At 37.7% G+C, this 17,518-nt stretch overlaps 1 protein-coding gene across 5 annotated transcripts in view; it reads left to right on the top strand.

The window, feature by feature from the left end:
* AHCYL2 (adenosylhomocysteinase like 2) overlaps nucleotides 1-17,518 on the top strand; it is a 165,361-nt gene that overhangs the window by 41,497 nt on the left and 106,346 nt on the right. The window lies entirely within an intron of this gene.

The following is a 17,518-nucleotide window of genomic DNA, read 5'->3' as shown; positions in this document are numbered from 1 at the left end:
TTGACTATTATGCTTTGGTGTAGTTTTTCTTGTGTTCTTCTTGGGGGTTCATTGAAGATCTTGAACTTGAGGGTTTATTATTTTTTTAATCAAATTTGGAAAAATTTGTTTTTAAAAATATTTTTCTGTCTCTGTTCCCTCTCCTTTGAGAAACTCAAATTACAAATATATTAGGCAGCCTAAGGTGTTCCCACAACTCACGGACGGTCTTTTTCCCTCTTTTTGCTTCTGGTTCACTTTGGATAGTTTCTTTTGTTGTATCTTCCAAGTTCACTCATCTCTTACTTGGTTTTGTCTAGTTTGCTGTTAATCCTATCCAGTGTATTTTTCATCTAAGACATTGTACATTTAATCTCTAGAAGTTTGATTTATATTCTTTTAATATCTCTCTTGTTTCTATTTAATTTTTTTTGAAAATGGAATACAGGTATAATAACTTTTAATGCCAATGTCTGCTAATTCTGACATATGTGTCAATTTTGTAGAAGTTTCAGCTGATCTTCTCTTTATAGGTCATATTTACCTGTTTCTTTGTGTGTCCATTAAAGTTGTTTGGTTCTAAGTATTGTGAATTTTACCTTGTGGGTACTGGATCCTTTTCTTCTTCTTTGTTCTCTATCACAGCTGAGTTATCATTACACTTTGACCCTTCTTAGTCTCCCATTTAGGATTTGTTAGATTGGGCCCATTTTCCATCTAAGGTAATTATTTCCCCAAGACCCTTCTTTTTTTTTTTTTTTTAATGATTTTTATTTATTTATTCATAGACACAGAGAGAGAGAGGCAGAGACACAGGCAGAGGGAGAGGGAGAAGCAGGCTCCACACAGGGAGCCCGACGTGGGACTCGATCCCGGGTCTCCAGGATCACACCCCAGGCTGCAGGCGGTGCCAAACCACTGCGCCACCAGGGCTGCCCCCCCAAGACCCTTCTTTCTAAAGTTTTTATTTAATTGTTTTTTTTTAATTATTTATTTATTTATTTATGATAGTCAGAGAGAGAGAGAGGCAGAGACACAGGCAGAGGGAGAAGCAGGCTCCATGCACCGGGAGCCCGATGTGGGATTCGATCCCGGGTCTCCAGGATCGCGCCCTGGGCCAAAGGCAGGCGCTAAACCGCTGCGCCACCCAGGGATCCCTTTTATTTACTTGTTTGACAGAGAACGCAAGCAGGGGGAGTGGCAGGCAGAGATAGAGGGAGAAGCATGCTGTCTGCTAAGCAGGGATCCCGATGTGGGGGGGCTCTATCCCAGGACTCTTGGATCACGACCCGAGCCAAAGGCAGACACTTAACCTACTGGGCCACCCAGGCGCCCATCGCAGGACCCTTCTAAATACTCTACCCAGGGCTCTGTAAATTGGGGGCTTTTCCATTCTGATTGGTATTCCTGAATGTAATTCAAGAATAGGTACTATTCCTGTTCTATTTGAGTGACAGTGTTCTCTCTAATCCTTTGAATGGTCCCTTATATGCAATCATTGATCAGTACTCTGCTGAATACTTGAGGGGCACCCACCACATATTTCCAGAATGCTCTCTCTGCAGCCTTCTCTTCTCCAGCACTTTGTCCTGCAAACTGTATCTGCCTTGGTCTCCTCCAACTCTCAGCTCCATCTCCTCAACTAAGATAGTCTGCAGGGCTCTACCTGCGTTCCTCCTCCCTGAGCTGTGCCCTGGTCTCGGGGTAATAAGCTGAGCCATTCATAAAACTCATTTCACTTGTTTCTTATCTCTCAGGGATCACTGTTCTTTCGTTCAGGCAGTTCAGTCTTCGAAACTGTTGTTTCATATATTTTGTCTGTTTCTGTTTGATTCAGGCAGGTAGGTGACTGTTGTACCTGTTACTCCTTATTGGCTGCAAATGGAAGTCCCCTATTTTCTATACTTTCTATGTACTTAAAATGTATTGTGATAAATACATAAACCAAACAAGTATATTTGTCAAAGGTAAAGTAGTGATTAGAATTTCCCAGACTTCACCTTATTTTCCTCAAAATATTTGAGAGACTAAAGGTTTACATTTTAGGTATTTTTTTTTCAGTAATTCATTTTGCTTTGATTCTAGTAGAGTTCAGTGATTATCATTCTTTTAATTTATTTTTTATTTTTTTTTTAAGTTTTTTTTTTTTAAGTTTTTTTTTTTTTTTTTGTAATCTCTACACTCGATGTGAGGCTCAAACTCATGACCCAGAGATCAAGAGTTTCATGCTCTTCCAAATAAGCAAATGATCTGGCCAGTGATAAGTCTCTTTTTTTAAAACAGAGACTTATTATGTTCTCTTATTGTATGAATAGGCAATACTTCTTGTATTACAGGCCCTGAGGCTTGAACTCAGTATTGCTATCTTGTTTCATATTAGCTTCCAAATAGCATCAGGTGGTCATTTTTTACTTTAAAACCAATCTACTAATCTGGTCTGATTTGATCTTATGACCTCAGGGAAGAACCCTCCTAGGAATAGAATGAAGAAAAACATTATATCTGAGGCTTTAAAAAACAAAATGAAGATCCAGATATTAAAATCATGTTAATATCTTTGCACCTTTCTACAATGGAGTCATTTAACAAAGAAAAGAAAGCACTGTCCTCTAGCCTAGTTAATGAATTATTTAATTTGGATACTATTTTATTATAAATAATCGATTTCCAAGATTTTCTGAAGTAGGAACACTGTGTTCTAGCTTAGTTTAAGGGAAGTGATAAAAATGTGAATTCTGCTACGAGGAGAAATAAAGGAAAGAAAGATAAGGGATTGGGCTTGATTTTTAATAGAGTGATTCTGCAGTTAAGAGAGTTTGTTAGTCTTCTCAAAGAAGAAGTAGGGTTATCCGATAAGAGTGAGGAATAGGAAGGACAGAAAAAGCTTGGAGTAGCTGTTGGGGGGGGCGTCTTAAGTCAATGTGATTTTCATATTTCTGGGGATAAAGATGAATTCTCTTGGAGGATTGTGGCTTGTTACTTTTACTCTTGCTTTCTCTTTTCTACGTTCAGTGTGTAATTGTTGATTAATTAAAAAGTGGGAATGAATTTTTTAATTTACTTTTATTTTGGGGGGGAATGAATTTTTTTTTAAAGAATTTTTTTCAGGGCAGCCCGGGTGGCTCGGCGGTTTAGTGCCGCCATCAGCGTAGGGTGTGATCCTGGAGACCCAGGATCGAGTCCCACATTAGGCTCCCAGCATGGAGCCTGCTTCTCCCTCTGCCTGTGTCTCTCCCTCTCTTTCTTGCTGTGTCTCTCATGAATAAATAAATAAAATCTTAAAAAAAAAAAGAATTTTTTTCAAAGGAAAGTGTATCAAGAAATAAAAAAAACTTCAAATCATTAATTTCTTGAGCTTTAGCTTTGGCCAACTGGAATAGTACAGCCTTTATTGTATCAATTTATCAGGAAGGTGGACAAATTTTAGATTTCTTTTATAATATTTTTATAAAAGTGCAATCTAGTTAAAATGCTTTGGAGTATGAAAGATTAAAAGACAGGGGGCACCTGGGTGGCTCAGTTGAGCATCTGCCTTCAGCTCAGGTCATGATCCTAGAGTCCTGGGATTGAGTCCTACACTGGGCTCCATGCCTCCATGCTCAGTGGGGAGCCTGCTTCTTCCTCTGCCCCTCACCCTGCTTGTACTCTCTTTCTCAATAAAGATATTTTTATTATATATATATAAAATAAAAGATTAGAAGACATGATACAGAAGGATCCAGGGCTGCTCAGGAGTTCGTGAGGATGGGGTAGTCAATTCTAGGTGTTTGCATTTACTTTTTTTTTTTTTAAGATTTATTTTATTTATTCATGAGAGACACAGAGAGAGAGACTGAGGCAGAGACACAGAGAGAGGGAGAAGCAGGCTCCATGCAGGGAGCCTGACATGGGACTCAATCCCGGGTCCCCAGGATCACGCCCCCAGCCGAAGGAGGCACTAAACCGCTGAGCCACTTGGGCTGCCCTGCATTTACTTTTTAAAAAAGATTTTGTTTATTTGAGAAAGCATGAGAGAGAGAGAGAGAGAGAGAGAACCCAGATGCCTGGTGTTTGCATTTGTATGTATGTTTGTAAATATGTATTTATAGCTAGCATCAACTGTTTAAAGCTACAGTCTTCTTTTTCTCTCCCATCTGTTGTTCCCTGATGTATGTATTGTATGTATTTATTTACTGCTAGCATCCGCTATATTCTTTTCTTTTTCTCCTGTGGTGGCCTCCATGAGTCATTCTTTCAAGCGTACCCAAATTTGTTGAGCTGACTTAAGCTTCCAAGTTGTTGGAAGAATTGGTCAGAGATCACTGCATAGAGATTCCTAATGGAGAATCTGTAAGGTGAGAAAGTGATGAGCTCTGTGTATTCTAAGATGACAAGCTTTCCTACCCTGACCAGGAAGGATTATTTTCCCAGTCTTCCTGTGGTGTCAGGGAACTGGAATTGAGGACTCTAGCTTCTAGCCTTGGCAAGTATTAATGAAAGGGAAAAAAGATCACACTCAAAAAAGAACTTAGGTCCTTAGACTTAGTGCCAGCTTCCCTCCAAAGAGAAATGTTCTTCTTAACCTTGTAGAATCCATATAATTAAAATTCTTTATATATTTTTTTACAATTGTGAGCAGTAATCTCTCTCTTTAAACCAGGACAGCCCCCCAATAAATTTTAGGCATATCATAGCAACTAGTTTTAGAGCAAATACCCTTTGTAGGGTGAAAATTAAGGAATTGAGTCTTCATAACAGAAAACATAGTAGTAATGTGAGGTGATGTAGTGACAGACATAATTAGATGGAGTTGTGTGTCTTCTAGAGCAATAGTTCTCAAACTTTTTGGTCTTAGGACCCCTTTACATGCTTACCTCTCTGAAGATCCCAAAAAGTTTTGTGTATGTGAGTTATAGTTATCAATATTTACTATATTAGGAATTAAAACTGAGAACTTAAATTTATTTACAACAACAAACATCATATATTACTATTTCTTTGAAAGCGAGCAATTTAAAAAATATATATTTTATTTGAAAATGATAAGCCCATTACATGTCAACATAAATAATTATATGAAAAAAATTTTTTTCAAAACATTTAGTGGGATGAACAGCATTGATTTTTTTTTCTTTTCTTTTGCAAATCTCTTTGCTGTCTGGCTTTATTAAAAACAGCTTGAATTTCATATCTACTTTTGCAGTCAGTCTGGTGCACTGCCATACATCATGTATCCTGTGGAAAACTCCACTGTATACTTATGAGATAATGAGAATAAAAAAGGCAAATACCTTCTTAGTATTATCACAAAAATACTGGTGATCTCAAGCACCCCCAGAAAGTGTCAGTATGTTCAGGAGCTTTTGAAACACTGTTCCCAAACTATTTATGTATAGGGAAAAAGAAACACAAGAGTTTTCTCCATTGATGGGCACTTGGGTGGCTCAGTTGGTTAAGCGTCTGCCTTTTGCTCAGGTCATGATCTCAGGATCCTGGACTGAGCCCTGCATTGGGCTCCTTGCTCAGTGAGGAGTCTCCTTTCCTTCTCCCTCTACCTCCCTCCTCCCCTCAGGTCATGCTCTCTCTCTCCCCTCTCTCTCAAATAAATAAAATCTTAAAAAAAAAAAAAGTTTCTCCATTGGGTAAAACCAAGTTTTCCATGTGTTTAATCAGCACTGACTGTTTAACCTAGTAATTAAACAGTATAACATTCAGACTCCAGAACTGAAGTGGGTGTTATAGTCAAAAGCTCCAAGCACTGAACTAGGAGTCAATCCCAGTTCATGTGCTTTTAAAAAGTAGTTGTTTAGTGTTTTTGCAGGCTATTGTTAACCAGTGGGAGAGGATAATTGAACCAAAGAATTTTAGAGATTAAAAATGACTTTTAAAGATAATCTAGTCATAGAATTTTAGACTTTCAGATTTGAAAAGTACCTGAGAGGTTATCTAATCCAATCCTTAAGCTTTTGAATAATTATAAGTACTTGTGATATATAGGCTAAGTACATTATAGTCTCTCTCATCATTTTGAACTTTCCTGTTTCTTTTTAATGTCTTCTGTAATAGAAAATGTCAAACATATACCCCATCACCCACCTTTAACAATTGTTAATTCATTGCCAAATGTTTCATGTATACCTCTACCTACTCCACCCTCTCCCCTAGATTACTGGATACAAATTCAAGACATTTTATAGTTTTACATTTTTTAGTTTTTTATATACATTTCTGTTTGTTCCATGATCACACTAAAAAAATTGCCAGTAATTCTTTAATAGTGTCAAAAACCCATTGTTTGCATTTCCTTGATTGTGTCATTCATATATATATATGGTTTTTTTTCCCAGTGTATTTGGGATGCAGATAAATTTTGTGCAGTGCAGTTGGTTGATTTGTCACTTTTTCTTTACTCTCTAATTTGTCACTTTTTCTCTCTAAGTTTTTGTTGTAGAAACTGGGTCATTTGTCAAGTTTCCTTGAGTCTGAATTTTGCTGATTGTATCTCTATGATGTCTTTTAACATGTTGCTTTGTCCTCTGCATTTCCTGTAAATTGATATTTAGATTTAGAAGGTTGTTCAGACTTCTTCAGAGTGGTAAGTACTTTCATCAGGACATGCATAATGTCTCTCTTTTTGTGATGTCAGTAGCTATTGATAATTTTTACTTAGATCCATTAAATCATTAAGAGCTACAAAATGATGATATTCCAACCTATTATTATTTATTTATTACATATAATACTTCTATAAAAAGAAACTTATCTTTTGTACTGTTTGATTACCCTGTAGTTCATTTGGGAAAGTCAGGATGAATGCTGATTCTTTTTATTTATCATTTTTCAAAATAATCAATTAGTTCAATTAGCATTATCCAATGGTGACTGGTCTTTTTTGTTTTTGGTATCATTATGAACTCCTAGATTATTTATATATATATATATGATATATATATATCACATATATATATGTGTGTATATATATATATGATATATATATATAATCCGTATGTGTATATTTTTAAATTTTAAGTAAACTGTATTCCACACATGGGGTTCAAATTTAAAACCCTGAGATTAAGAGTTCACATGCTCTACTGACTGAGCCAGCCAGGCACCCTTAATATTTTTTAAATATATTTCAATCCATTGCTGCTGTTATTCCACATTATTCTCTTGTGATTTTACATATTTGTTTCTTCTTAAAAAACCAAGACTGGAGATGAAGACATGTCTTAGACATCTTTGTGTCCCTGATGCCTAATGCATGGCTTGCAACAAATATTTGTCAAATGAATGATTGAATGTTCTGAGCAGGATTAAAAAATATGAGTTCATTTTAGCAGCATGACAGAGGAACAGTGTTCAAGTATAATGTCTCTGCTTGATCTGAAAAAAAGGTAATATAACTGAAAAATATTTTGGGTGAATGTGAAAGAAAAAGATGGTTTTAAAAAGTGAATGTTAGGGATCCCTGGGTGGCGCAGCGGTTTGGCGCCTGCCGTTGGCCCAGGGCGCGATCCTGGAGACCCGGGATCGAATCCCATGTCGGGCTTCCAGTGCATGGAGCCTGCTTCTCCCTCTGCCTGTGTCTCTGCCTCTCTCTCTCTCTCTCTCTCTCTCTCTCTCTCTGTGACTATCATAAATAAAAGAAATTTAAAAAAAAAAAGTGAATGTTAGGAGCTCCTGGGTGGCTCAGTCAGTTAAGCATCTGCCTTGGGCTCAGGTCATGATCTCAGTGTCCTGAGATTGAGCCCTGCATGGGGCTCCCTGCTCAGTGAGGAGCCTGCTTCTCTTTCTTTCTTTTTTTTTTTTTTCCTGCTTCTCTTTCTACCTCTGCAGCTCTCTCACTCTTGTCAAATAAATAAATAAATAAATAAATAAATAAATCTCTTTTTTAAATAAATATTTTATTTATTTATTCTTTAGAGACACAGAAAGAGGCAGAGACATAGGCTGGGGGGGGGAAGCAGGCTCCCTGTGGGGAGCCTGATGTGGGACTTGATCCCAGTACCTCAGGATCATGCCCTGAGCCTAAGGCAGATGCATGCGCTCAACCGCTGAGCCACCCAAGGGTCCCCAGTAAATAAAATCTTGAAAAAAAAAAAGTGGATGTTACTTAATTGCTACTTGTTAGCAGATATGGAGTTATTTAATCTATTGTTTCCAGTGAATTTTTTTTTTAAAGATTTTATTTATTCATGAGAGACACACACACAGAGAGAGAGAGAGAGAGAGAGAGAGAGAGGCAGAGACATAGGCAGGGGGAGGAGTAGGCTCCATGCTGGGAGCCCAAGTGGAACTCAATCCCAGGACTTCAGGATCTTGGCCCAGGGCACGACCCAGGGCGTGATGCCCTGGGCCAAAGGCAGGCACTAAACTGCTGAGCCACCCAAGCGTCCTGACGGTACAATTTTTTCATTGTATTTTTATTCAAAGGAATAAATAAGAATCTTTGTTTTTACTTCTCTAAGTAACATTTAAAAGTATCATCTCTCCTCCTCATTCTTGTTTCCCTTAATATAAATGGCAAAGAACATTCACATCATCACAAACATGTTTCCCATGAATTTATCCATTTATTTTACAGCTCCCCGCAAATTACAAGAAAGTAAAGCAGAACTAATTTGAAGTACTCACAATATGCTATTTATATCATTTATTCTTACCACAATCTTATTAAGTAGGTAAGATTATTATTATCCTCCCATTTAATAGGTGAAGTAATTGAGGCACAGACATTAAGTAACTTGCCCAGTTGGTCACACAACTAGTGAATGTTAAAGCCAGGATTCAAATTATGTATTCTTTCTCCACAGCCTTTGCTGTTAAATTGCCTTAAGTGACTTTATCACAGACTCTTTTGTAGGATGAGATGGTGTTCATAAAAGTATTTTATGGTTGGGATCCCTGGGTGGCGCAACGGTTTGGCGCCTGCCTTTGGCCCAGGGCGCGATCCTGGAGACCCGGGATCGAATCCCACGTCGGGCTCACGGTGCATGGAGCCTGCTTCTCCCTCTGCCTGTGTCTCTGCCTCTCTCTCTCTCATTCTATGTGACTATCATAAATAAATAAATAAATAAATAAATAAATAAATAAATAAATAAATAAATAAATAAATAAATAAAATTTAAAAAAAAAGGATTTTATGGTCATATAATAAAATTACTCATGTAGTGTCACAAAATCTGTCATAACAATAAATAATTATGGCTAAGCCAGTTTTTTTTGTGTGTGTGTGAGAGACAGACACACACACAGAGGCAGAGACACAGGCAGAGGGAGAAGCAGGCTCCATGCAGGGAGCCTGATGTGGGACTAGATCCCAGGTCTCCAGGATCAGGCCCTGGGCTGAAGGCAGTGCTAAACCGCTGAGCCAGCCGTGCTGCCAGTTTTTTTTTTTTTTTTTAATGAAGCTTTATTTCCAGAAAAATGAATCCTATTTTTCCCTACCTCATCATTTTATAGGTAATATTAAGCAGATAAATATGAATTGTTAAAGAATAAGTTCTTATCCTCCGTGAAAAAATTAGAATTCACAGAATTCACTAAACATTTTTAGTAGGAACAGTACTTGTAATATAACTTGTTTGCCATCACTTTCCCTGTGATAAGATGATTATAACTTGTTTTGTGTGGGTACTAAGCATTCATAGCATTCTCATACGTGAGCCCCGAAGAGGCACTTGTTCTAGTTTCTTCACTCTCCTTGCTTCCTTCATTATCATGAATTTATGCATGATAAAAAATAACTCAAAAGCACTATAATAATCTGTAATTGTAACAGCTGAGACTGTAGCATATATTATAGAGTTTACTGGTTGTGCAAAATTTCCTGCTGACTGCTGTATGTCACTCTCTCCCACTCAATAAGATTGAATGTAATATGAGAATGAAAGTGACATTAGTAGGGAAAATTCTGCATCTAATTTAATTTCTTTATTAAAAAGTTCTTTTTTTTAATGACTTTTTTTTTTTAAGATTTTATTTATTTAGTCATAGACACAGAGAGAGAGAGAGACAGAGACACAGGCAGAGGGAGAAGCAGCCTCCACACAGGGAGCCTGATGTGGGACTCAATCCCGGGTCCCCAGGATCACACCCCAGGCTGCAGGCAGCGCCAAACCGCTGCGCCACCGGGGCTGCCCCTATTAAAAAGTTCTCAAGTATTTTTAGAAATAAGTGTATTTAGGACACAGTGTTACAACTTGGCTTCCAGATTGAGAAACATTACTCTTAAAGCATATTGCTTAGCCACTTTTCAAATTGATATAGCAAAGACAGCTAGTAGCTTTTTTTTTTTTTCTACCTTTGAAACTTTATTTTTGGGAAGCTCAGTTTTAATGGTTGAGGTAAGGGAATTTTTATTTTTATTTATTTATTTTTTTAAGATTTATTTATTTATTCAGAGAGAGCGAGAGAGAGGCAGAGACACAGGCAGAGGGAGAGGCAGGCTCCATGCAGGAAGCCTGACGTGGGACTTGATCCCGGATCTCCAGGATCACACCCTGGGCTGCAGGCAGCGCTAAACCTCTGCGCCACCGGGGCTGCCCGGTAAGGGAATTTTTAAAAGAGGAAATCAAGGAAACCAAGAAATGACAATACTACATTTATTATAAGTAATATTGTGCTGATTTCCCAAGACTAAGAGAAAACATATTCTTACAATACATAAAAGTTGCATACAAATATATGTATGTTTCTTCAGCTAATCTCACTATCTGGATATGGCTTTGAAAATGTTCTAGTAGGGGATCCCTGGGTGGCGCAGCGGTTTAGCGCCTGCCTTTGGCCCAGGGCGCGATCCTGGAGACCTGGGATCGAATCCCACGTCGGGCTCCCGGTGCATGGAGCCTGCTTTTCTCTCTGCTTCTCCCTCTGCCTGTGTCTCTGCCTCTCTCTGTGTGACTATCATAAATAAATTTTTTTAAAAAAAGAAAATGTTCTATTAGAAGCTGTGAATTGATTATAACCACAGAATAAGACTTATCTGAGGGAATCTAACACAAAAAAATTTAAACAATAAAAGCAGCAACAACAAATTAAATTCTTACAGGTCAAGGGTTAGCATGTTACAGTTATTCAAATATTTGTAGCAATTGTCCCTTAACTATTGAAATGTAGTATTGAGGTGCCTGGGTGGCTCAATGGGTTAAGGGTCTGCCTTCAGCTCAGGTCATGATCTCTCAGGGTTCTGGATTTGAGAACACATGGGACTCCCCACTCTTTGGGAGTCTGCTTGTCCCTTTCCCTCTACTTCTCCCCCCACTCATGCTTGCACACATGTGCTCTTTTTCTCTCAAATAAATAAATAAAATCTTTAAAGAAGAAAAAAAGGAAATTTAGTATAATCCCAGGAAAGAGGTGGCTTAGTATGAATTTATGTGTGGTATTGAGAATAAGACTCAGGTATGATTTATTCTTTTTAAAAACTTTTTTTTTAATTTTAAGTAGTCTCTGCACCCAATGTGGGGCTCGAACTCACAACCCCAAGATCAAGAGTCACACCTCAACAGACTGGCACCCCAGATATGATTTGTTCTAAACTAAGGAATTCATTTTAGAGACTGTAAATTTGCTTTTAGAAACTTGTTTCGTAGTCAATATGATTATTCATTTATTGGTTATGAAAAGTACTTTATCCCATTTGGCTTATTCAGGAGTAGTGGAGAAGGATTGTTTAGATTAATGTTCGTATTTCTTTGTATAGATCTAATCAATTATTCTGTAGGGCAAGTAACATTAATTCAGCTCTTCTTTATTGTGACTGGTATATTCTAACTGGCATTCCAATATATGTTTAGTTGATAGAACAACTAATTACTTCATTGTTATTTATTTGGAGACATTTGCCTTTTCCTATTTTTTTTTCTTAATTGGTTAGTCTGCATTTCTAAAATCTGCTCATTAGACAGACAGCCAAAAAACCCCCACATATCTGAGGGAAGTGCCAGGAAAGTGTTAATGCTCCAATTTTCCTAATCCTCATCCCTTAGTTTTTAGGAGTCACTGAAATCAAATGAGTTGGACTCTCAAGAGGCTGGTAATCTGTTTAGAACTATTCTGGAGCTGGGTTGGGGGTGGGGAGGGGATTAACATTGAGTATCTTTTATGTATCAGGTGAGTAAAATGTGTTAACTCATTTAATTCTTAGAATTCTATGAGGTAGATGGTATACCCATTTTACAGGTAAAGGTATGGAGGCTAGTTATCAATTTACCCTAAGTCATACTCCATAAGTAGAAAAATTATTATTTGAACCCATCTCAGTCTCCAAATATCTCTTTCTGCTACATCATACAAATCTATGTCTACTACACCACCATGTCATCTGAACATACTGTTTTCTGTTAGTAAATATTTCAGTAAATTGGGGCAGACAATGAGATCAATAGACATACTAAGGAGATTGCAAAGATACATGATGTGTAGGAAATCATAAGACAGTAAGATAACAAATTAGAGTTGTAGATCTACCACATAACATGTGTATCTTGGGCAAGTGATATATTGCCTTTGTTGCAGTTTCCTTGTGTGTAAAATAAGGATAATATTTATTCTACCTCTCAATGAGGTGTTAAGAGAGAGAGGGGGAGAGAGGTGTGTATGTGTGGGTATAAACTTCAAAAATCATGAAATTTGACAAATGTAAAGAATTTTGTATTATGATTATAGAGAGTCCTGTAGCTTGGCAGATTGGTATCATTCTTTTAACTAAGGAATAATTAGTCAATCTTGGCCACTGGAACTCAAGGAAATAGTATCTGTCAGTCACAGTCATTTCTTGGAAGGAAGAATTGAAAAATGCACAGCAGTTATTCTCCTTGACCTCTTTCTCTGAAAGGGAATTTGATTAGGCAAGCTGGTTTCATAATAGAGTAGAGCTTCTCTCTTCTCTCCAGGGAATTGAAGCTGAGCAGCCAGACTTGTTTTGTGAAGCTAGAGCAATCCGGTTTTAAAGGATTTAACTAAATTTATTGTGATTAAGGTTTTATGAGGGATGTACATTGCAGAGCAGCAGCTTTAAAAATGTCACTTATGAGCCAGTCTCTATCTCTAGGTTGAGAACAGAAAACTACAACTAGTTTAAGCTCAGCGAATAGTCCTCAGCAATTCTATAGCATCTTGAAAAGAAACTTAGATTCTGAAAGCAGAAAAAGAGGCACTAGGGGACAAGTTGTATGGACTGTAGAATTGAGTCCTCATCTAGGCATTATTTGGTATTTCTCCAGACTTTCTTAGTGGGCAGACTTGTGGACTTTTTCCATTATATAGAGAAAGAAAATTAAAACAGAACACTCAACACACAATAAACACATGATAAATATATGGATGTTTTAACAAAAACAACTATAGAATTATGCCAATTATGTCTTTGAGATAAAGGCAATGAATGGCCAGAGACATGAGTTTCTGTAACTATAGGCATCCCTGGAGGGTTACCACATGTCCTGGTAGAACTCAAATTGCCTCTAACTAGGAAGATCTTGCTCACTCCTTTTTCCCAACAGTTGCTGGCCTTGCTGGGGTTTGTATGTATATAAGCAGAGTTAGAGCCACTGGTTGAAGTAATTAGGCCAACGTCAGGACAAAAATAGATCAGTCAGTTTTTCTAAAAAAGGCTTCCTACATTCATACTGTTGTCTTTATTTACTAAATTGATTTTGGACAAATATATAGCTGATTTAAGACCCTGGAAACTTAGTATCTTAAGCCAGCCTCTAGGTTCTGCTGCTTCAATCTTACCTTTTCTAGTATGTGTTACTTAAAGAATCTGGTTGGAGACTTGGAAATGTGGTTCCAAGAGTCCTGTTTTGGGGGAATTGTTCAGTGTTATTCAAAACAGATACTTGGTGAAAGTAAAAGTCCAGGAAATAATAGGAAGAGTAGAGGAGAGGCTACATAAAGGGAGCCAATGAAGAACCACTGTACCCATTAATATACCATCAGCCACAGACTACTTTGCTTCCAAGTAAGTACTTTCTCAGGAGATCAGAAACATCTAGGGAGGGGCAGCCCAGGTGGCTCCGTGGTTTAGCACCACCTTCAGCCTGATCCTGGAAACCAGGGATCGAGTCCCACGTCAGGCTTCCTGCATGGAGCCTGCTTCTCCCTCTCCCTCTCCCTGTGTCTCTGCCTCTCTCTCTCTCTGTGTCTCTCATGAATAAATAAATAAAATCTTCTTTTTTTTTTTTTTTAAAGAAAAGAAACATCTAGGGAAAAAAGATAAAATTACTTTTGGTGCCATGTTGGCTTTCATTGGATTTAAATATTTTGGCTTTCTAGGGTGACACACAATTGATAGAGAGTGAATGACTGGGTTTTATTAAAATGGAAAGGTTGAGATGCCTTTTTTTTTTTTTTAAGATTTTATTTATTTGACAGAGTGAGCAAGAGAGGAGAGAGCACAAGCCGGGGAGGGGCAGCGGGAGAGGGAAGAGCAGACTCCCCACTGAGCAGGGAGCCTGCTATGGGGCTCTATCCCAGGACCCTAAGATGACCTGAGCTGAAGGCAGGTGCTTAGCTTAACTGACTGAGCCACCCGGGTGCCCCAAGATGTAGATGTTTATATCTACGTTTTACCTGATCTGAAAAGTAAAATAAAAATTTCAGGACCTTCTGATACTAGGTGGTTTAAATACTTAAGAGAATTGGTTTCTGAAAATAGCCTTGTAAAGATAAGTGTGTATTTTCATATTAAATTAAACTTGCTAAGTTAGAGTCTTTCTCTTTCCTAGTAGGTTAGTTTTTAGAGGATTTATTTATGCTTTCCTTTCTAAAACTTAATGTAAGATATGTCAGCCTTGCTGAAATAGGTAGCCATCTTGTCAAGACTGTGTGTGTATTGTGTGCCTAGCACAATGTGTGACTATAAGGAAGGTGGTTGGGACATGACAGGAAAGGATAGTAGAGAGGTGTCTATATCAAAGAGACATTTATTCCATCTAGAAATTTTTTTTTTACTGAAAATATAGTCTGGGAAGTGTTGGTGGAAGGAGTTGCTTGTGAGTCCTTTGCACTTAGTATGCTTTACTTTGAAAATAAGTTTCATCTGGGGCCCTGGGGTGGCTTAGTCACTTGAGTCTTGGTTTCAGCTCAGGTCATGATCTCATGGTTGTGGAAAAGTGCCACATCAGTCTCTGTGCTCAGTGCAGAGTCTGCTTTAGATTCTTTCTCCCTCTCCCTCTGCCCCTTCGTGCTCACTCTTACTCTCTCACTCTCTCTCTAAAATGAATAAATAAAATCTTTTTTTTAAAGTAGGATTCATCTTAAAACCTGGCAGAGTTGTGTATACTCCTGAAATTAGAGGTACTGAAAAAGTGTAGGACAGAGCAACCCCAAAGAGAAACTTCTGTGGGAAGCTTTGGAAAGCTAGTGAGTGCTGGACACTGAGTGCTTGGGTGGCAGAAGCATCAGGAGTTGAGATAGGAAGTTTAGAATGCCTTTGCCTGAAGCCTAATGGAAATAGACTTCTTTGTCCTGCATACTGCTAGAAACTGCCTTGTATCTCTGGACTAGTGGCCTAGAAATTAGACCCACCATTCTGTTTCTACAGTTTTCAGTACACAAAAGAAACTTTTTCTTGTTTATAAAATGAGAAAAAAAATCTTTGAAAAGGATATTTTTTGTGAGTGAAGGTTAACAGTATTTGATAAGGTGATTTGGAGCTGTCAGCAAAACATTACCTGCTGAATAGTTATTCTATTTATATAATCAGGTAGCTAGAGAGTAGTAGAGAAGGCCTGAGATTTGATTTGAGAGGAAGGATGCTAATCTCATTGAGATTAAATGATTGGAAAAATATTCCTGTTCTATTGGCAAGAGAAGAGAGACCTTGCTTTACTCTAGCCAATGAAGTAGGTTCATATTCTATAGGGAATGGAGTATCTAACAACTAGCCTTCCTATTTCTGATCTCTTAGTGAAACCTGTTTTAGGAAATATGAGGTAGCCTGGTTATTACTGTTGAAATAGAGGAGAAAAAGATCACTTTGTCCTAAGTTAACTAAATAGTTCAAGGTAAAGACATGAAGATAGTTTAAATTTCCAGTGCAACACAATCAGATTTTGCTGTTATAGTTTTGGTTAGAAACTGTCTCCACCTACTGGCCATGATTCACTAGCCAATTCATGAGAACACTTGCTTTTTGTTTTTTTCCCCCGAAACTTGGATATATGATGGCTATGGAACGTACTTAAGTAGGGTTGCTGTAACTAAATACTACACGTTTAGGTAGCTTTTCCTAAAACTCCTAGATGAATTTTGTAGAATTCTTATTAAAGGTTGCTTGGGGGACAATTGAGAGAAGCAGGATAAAGACTTACAAGAACCTGGGATCCCTGGGTGGCGCAGCGGTTTAGCGCCTGCCTTTGGCCCAGGGCGCGATCCTGGAGACCCGGGATCGAATCCCACGTCGGGCTCCCGGTGTATGGAGCCTGCTTCTCCCTCTGCCTGTGTCTCTGCCTCTCTCTCTCTCACTGTGTGCCTATCATAAATAAATAAAACAAAAAAAAAAAAAAGACTTACAAGAACCGAATTAAAGAGATGAACTCTTGTGTCACATTTGCAATAGTGTGTTTGGTATCTGCCACTCTGCCAATTTAATTAAGACTGATTTACTTATAAAACTTTAAGCTTTGTTAATTCTAATTGAGTAAGCTCATTTTCTAAGTTGCTGTTCATACACTTGTATCCATTTGGAAATAATTGTCAATGTCATTACTGAATCACACAATAAAATAAGACTTTTTGGGGGTCAGGAGTTGGCAAACTTATTTTGTAAAGTGTCAAAGAGTATTTAAAGGCTTTGCCCACCACACAGTCTTCTTGTAACTACTTAGTTCTGCTGTTGTAGCAAAAAAGTAGCCATAGACAATACAGAAACAAATGAGTATTTGGGGTTTTTTTCCCCACTAAATGAAATTCTATTTATGGAAACTAAAATTTGCATCTTATATAAATTCTATGTACCATTGTAATGGTACCTAAAAAAAAAATTTTTTTTTAAGTAGATCCATGCTGGGCATGGATTCATGCCCACATAGGACTTGATTCACGACCTTGAGATCAAGACCTGAACTGAAACCAAGAGTTGTACATTCAACCAATTGTGCCATCCAGGCACCTTTAAAAAACACTTTAAAATGTAGAAACGATTCTTAGTTCCTGAACTCTACCAAAATAGGCAATGTGCCAAATTTGGTCTGTGGGCCATAGTTTGCTAACCTGTGCTTTATGTTCAGAAACAATTTTTAAAAATCCACTGATAAGTTCTCATATCCCATGGAAGTGATAGTCTAGAAGAGAATTTCCCAGCTTTTTAGGGGGTAATTTCATGCTTTTATGACTTGTCAGGAGAGCGTTGGATCTGTTCACCATTGTCACCAGCCACATGGTGGTTGAAGTACACAACTTTGTTTATATAGAACATGATTCTTTTATCCACTCATATGAATCTAATCTGTTCTGATTTTGTTGTATTTCTACAGTTTAGATAATTTTCTTTTAAAGATTTTTATTTATTCATGACAGACACAGAGAGAGAAAGGCAGAGACATAGGCA

The sequence above is a fragment of the Nyctereutes procyonoides genome, unplaced genomic scaffold, assembly GCF_905146905.1.
Source record: "Nyctereutes procyonoides isolate TBG_1078 unplaced genomic scaffold, NYPRO_anot_genome, whole genome shotgun sequence".
Lineage (NCBI taxonomy): Eukaryota > Metazoa > Chordata > Mammalia > Carnivora > Canidae > Nyctereutes > Nyctereutes procyonoides.
The sequence above is the reverse complement of the archived record's forward strand: the minus strand, read 5'-3'. Positions and strand labels throughout refer to the sequence as shown.